Here is a 5,751-nt window from a genome sequence, read left to right as displayed (position 1 = left end):
GTAGATTTGCCTAATGCAATACCTCATTTGATTTCTTGACTGCTGCTTGAATGTTGATAGTTGATCCAAGAAGAATGAAGTCTTTAACAACTTCAATCTTTTCTCTGTTGATAAGAATGTTGTTTACTGGTCCAATGGTAAGGATTTTTGTTTTCTTTACATTGAAATACAATCCATATGAAAGGCTGTGGTCTTTGATCTTCATCAGTAAGTATTTTAAGTCCTCTTCACTTTCAACAAGTAAGGTTGTATCATCTGCATAATACAGGTTGTTAATGAGTCTTCCTTCAATCCTGATGTCACGTTCGGCTTCTTGGCTTATTTGCTCAGCATAGGTTGAATAAGTATGGTGAAAAAATACAACCTTTTCATACACCTTTCTTAATTTTGAACCATTCAGTGGTTCCATGTTAGTTGCTGTTAAATCAGCTCTTGACTCATGGAGATCTCATGCACAACAACAAAAAAATGACCTGCACCAGCTATACTGTTACTGCTGATGTCTGGTGTGGAGTCAGTTCTGACTCATAGCGATCCAATCTTTATGAGAGCAGAAAGGCTCCTTTTCCTCCTGTGGAGGGGCTGGGGCATTCAAGCTGCTCACCTTATGGTTATGCCAGCATGTAACCCACCATGGTACCTTGGCTCCTTGCCATGTACACTAGGGAATGAAAATACAGGTGCAGAAGTTGAGGCCCAGAGTGATCAAGATCACACTTATCCCATCTGCCTAGACACTCATCAAACATATATTGATCACCATCCTGGGCCTACTGGTGAACAAATGACCATTGCTCTTGACATGTGGCACTCACAAGTTAGCCATATTTCTTGATAGATCTGATATGATTGGTCTTCACTTTACTTATGTGAACCTGTATGAAAAATTCCACCTCTGACTCTCCATTTTTTAATCTGTAAAATGTAGGTGATGCTAATGGAATGATTTAACAATCCTATACAGAAGGTGTCAGGGCAAAAGCTTCCTCTTGGGAGTTCAATGACTGGGCTTTTCTTTTCTTTTTAAGAGCTTGGAGTCTGCTCTGCAGTCCTCATTTTAAATCCTCTTCAGTGCTGGTGGAAAGGGAGAAAATCAGGCCAGTGTTCAGACCTCCCCACGGCACTTTCTATGCACAAAAAGGAAACTAGTGTCTCAATCCAAGAATGAGGAGAGGAGTTTTTAAAAAAAATATATTTGTTAGCATGGAAGAAACAGGATGCTTGTTCCCTCTGCTAGTGACATTTAGAAAAGACTGACTTGGGCAACAAGAAAGAATAAACCTCAAGAAGATTGAGCTTCAAAGCAAGCACTGTTTACCCCTGATACTTCTTTTTCTCTCCAACCTTGTCTCCCTCGACTCTTCTGGAAGGCAGGTGGTATTATGAAAGAAACTTGGGTTTGGATGTCAGGACAAACTGGATGTGATTCCTGGCACCTTCTGTTTCCTACATGTGAGAATCTGAGCTGATTTTTCAACGTGTGTGAGCCTTAGTTTCTTCATATGTAAAATGGGACTAGTAATGCCTACCCGAGCTCTGGTAGTGTAGTTGTTATGAATCAGGCTGTGAACCTTAAGGTCAGCAGTTCAAAACTACCAGCTTTTCCATGGGAGAAAGATGAGGCTTTCTGCTTCCATCAAGATTTACAGCCTTGGAAACCCTGTACAGGGTAGCTATGGGTCAGAACTGACAGGACAGCACTTAACAACAACAAATAAGTTTAGGTGTGGAGTGGGTGTGAAACATCTTGCACACAGTGGGTGTCAATTTGTGGTTGTTCTACCTCATCCCTCTCTTCCTTGGCAATCTAGTCCCGTGTTAATATGATTAAGGTGGTTGAGTTTTTTTAATTTAAAAATCTCTCAGGCCCTCTGTGTTCCTAATTTAGTTCTCATCTTGACTCCACAAATCCTCATTCCTGCCTCCTCATTCTTACTGACTCCTTAGCTCCTGTCTCTGTCCTAGTTCAAGAGGCCCTATTTCTCTCTACCACTACCTGTCAATTTGTCACACCGTAGTGATTTATATGTTGTTATGATGCTGGAAACTATGCCACCAATAATTCAAATACCAATTGGGTCTCCCATGATGGACAGATTTTAGTGGATCTTCTAGACTAAGACAGAAAATGAATAAAGGCCTGGTGACCTACTTCTATAAATCAGCCAAGGAAAACCATATGGCCCACAACAGAACAGAGTGCAATATAGTGGCAACAGATGAGAGCCCAAGGATGGAATGCACTCAAAGGATTTGATCAAGCCAATAATTTTGAGGATGGTGCCGGACCAGATGACGTTTTGCTCTGTTGGATGGGTTGTCATGAGTCAGTTCCAACTCAATGGAAATTAACAATATCCCTCACTGGGCCCTGCCTCCTTATTGCTTCCAGTTTCTCCTTTCATTCCTTGTGCCAAAGTGACCTTTCCCAACTACAAATCTAACCCAGCATGCTCTTGTCCACACTCTTTCAGAGTTCCCATGGCTCATAAGATGAAGTCCACATGTGCTACCTCACAGTTCAGGACCAGTCCTCCAACCTCACCTGTTTCAGAAAAGCTTAAATGGACCTTGTGAATGATGTGTCTTACTGCAAACACATCCCATTCTTTGCACACATTGCTTCTTCTGTTATGCCCAGAATTCGGGGTCCCCAAAGACCACCAAGGAGCTGACACCGATGCAAGTGCACAAGGGTTGTTTATTCAAGCTTGAGCTTGGACCCCACCTACATCTGATGTAGCAGATTAGGGATTGAGCCCCAAACTCCCAGTTGGCAGGGTTTTTATAGCGTTTTCAAGCAAGCTCAGGGTTTTTCAGCTTTACAATTTTTGAATTGGTTGACATTTGGCAAAGTATGAGATGTTACAGTCTAATTGGTCAGTACTAGTGGTCTTTGTTCTTAGGCTAGGATAAGGAAAACATCTGGCATCTGGCCTTGGGCTGTCCTGTCTACACTTATCTAGTTCTTGCTGTTGTTAGGGGTGAAGGGCCATTCTAATGCAACACGAGCTGATTTGGCACGTTCCTGGAACAGGAGGACGTGTTCAGGCTAATGAACAGAATGGAGTCTTTTCCTTAGGTCCTGCACTTCATCTACCTGTCTCACTCCTACTTATCCCTCAGAGCCCAGCTCAAGACTCTTCCAAGTGCAGTTGAAGTACAATTCCTCCCTCTTTTTGTTTTGTCCCTATATGCATGTTAATCTGAGATCATAATGCTAATATCACTAAATGGATGTGGGGTAAATATAAGGCTTTCTGTTCCCATACAGATATACAGACTTTGAAACCTCATCTAAGATCACTATGAGTCAGAATTGACCGGATGGCAGTGGGTTTGGTTTTCAAGTATAATTGTCCATCTGCCCTACCATATAGATTTTTTTTTTGGCTTGGAATGGCCCTTTGTTCATAAATTATTTGTAAATTCATTCAACAGACATTTATTTAGTTGCTCATGTATCTAGCCCTAAACTGGGCACGGGGCACTCAGTGGACAAGATAAATAAGTTTCCTGATTAAAAAGTGCACCTGTTCTCATGGGAGAGTTCAGATAAGTAAACAAATGAGTAAGAAAATGCCTGATGGTATAAGCACTATGAAAGGTGTCCTAATTTCCTAGTGTTGCCATAATACTAATGCCACACGTGGGTGGTTTTCAAGAGCAGACATTTATTTTCTTACAGTTCTGGAGGCTTTAGGTCTAACTCAGGGTGTTGGGCATGCTGATTCCTTCCTTGTTGGTTGCACTGGACATTCTTTGCTTCCTTGGTGGTCCTCACATGGTATCTGTCTTCTCTGTGTCTTTGTGTCTCTATGCCTAATAGCTCTTTTTATAACTCAGAAGTGATTAGATTTGGAACTCACCTTACTTGGGTATAATCTAATTAACAGAACAAAAGAAAACTCAGTTTCCAAGCAGGATCACATCAGTAGACATAGACATTAGGATTCCAGCACATATTTTGGGGTACTCAATTCAGGATGTAACAGGAGGAGATAAGCAGGAGACAAAGCACAAGATGGTACAAGTTGAGTTTGAATCAGGTGGTCTGGGAAGGCCTTTTGGTGTCCTCCAGAGAGAGAAGGCATAGGACTCCTTCTTACTGAAACAAAGGAGGTAGAGATGAAGGGGAGTGAGGGGGGATGCACTTTGCTTTCTTTGATGCTCATGACCTTGTGACTAGCAGCAAATTAATTAGTGGGGGGTGCCTGGGTGCTGCTGTTAGAGGTGAATATTTTTCCAGAATGGCAATTCTCAACGTGGATTCAAGTCTTAATAAAGCTGACAAATGCTTATCTTTCTCACCACAACCACTGTGATTACTCTGTGGGTGGAAAGACCTGGTGTGTGGGAGTAAGGGGGGAATGAATGTGGGATCAATATTAAGGAGAATTCCAGTATAATTAGTGCTGTGTGACACACTGATAACAATTGTGGTTATCATAAAAATATCACTCTCCTATGTGTGGCATTCCATTTAAAAATTACATCCACAGCCAACATCATATTTTAATCTTCATGCAATCCTGTGAGATTATCGAAACAATGAACACACTCAGTTGTTAACCAAAAGCTTAGAGGACCAAGTCCACCCAGAGGCACATAGGAAGAAAGGCCTGATGATTTGTTTCCAAAAAATCAGCCTGGAATACACTATGGAAGTTGAATTGTCAAATGTTGTATGATTGATATATTTACAACAAGAAAAGAAGTAGCAACTCCTGGGGATGCTTCTGTACAACCAAATACCTCATGGAATTTGATTTGGAGGTTTAGAGTCATGATTTCATACAAAATGTAAGTTAATGAGAATAGTAATGTATTTAGTGCTTCTGTTCTACTTCTTAATTCATTGCATAGTGCCTGGGGTCTTAAACCTTTGCAAGCCACAAATCAAGACATGGCAATTAGTCTCTATTCATCTGGAACAACAAACAAAGAGGGAGAGTCAGGAACTGGAGAAGGATGGAACATGTAGTTAATTGTCTCCATGAGCAACTGTCTCCTTTGCCAGGAGACCAGAAAAACTGGATGATGCCTGGCTACCATTACTAAACATTTTGATCAAATATTCTATAGAAGAATCCTAATCAAAAGGGGTAAAATGTAGAACAGAATTTGAAATTACTATGGACTCTAGACTTTCTAGAACTATTGAGTTTGGATAAATCCTGCAAAACTATTACCCTGCATTATTCTTTAAACCTTAAGCCAAAAACATCCCCTAATATCTTCTTTAAACCAAACAACAGTTTAGCTTAACTAGTAAAGAATGTTTACCAAGAATAGTGTGCTCCTTTAAGAACTATCTCTAGGGGATCACATTGACAACAACAACTAGAAAGATTAGATAGGAAGCTTAGGAGGCATTGAGTTTATGTTGATGCTGGAGGAACAGTTTGGAAAAGGAAGATGAGAATTGTTGCACAACTCAAAAAAAATGCAATCAATAAAACGTATTAAAGAAAGGAAATCTACATATCACACTTCTACCTTGACGTACAAAGGGTCATTATAAGTCTGGGTTGACTCAATAGAAACTGACCTGTTTATATTTATGAGAAGGGGAGCTGGAGTTAATAGGAATGAAGTCATTTCTTCAAGGTTACACACTTGAACCAAATATTCAACCCCAAATCCTGGTTCCAGAATGAGTTATCTTGGGAGGTGGTAAGCTCTCTCAGCCAGCCGACGTGTGCAAGGAGAGGCTGAGCAACCCTTCAACCAAGATACAGAGGAAATGAT

The sequence above is a fragment of the Chrysochloris asiatica genome, unplaced genomic scaffold, assembly GCF_000296735.1.
Source record: "Chrysochloris asiatica unplaced genomic scaffold, ChrAsi1.0 scaffold00071, whole genome shotgun sequence".
NCBI lineage: Eukaryota > Metazoa > Chordata > Mammalia > Afrosoricida > Chrysochloridae > Chrysochloris > Chrysochloris asiatica.
This window is presented reverse-complemented; position numbering follows the sequence as displayed.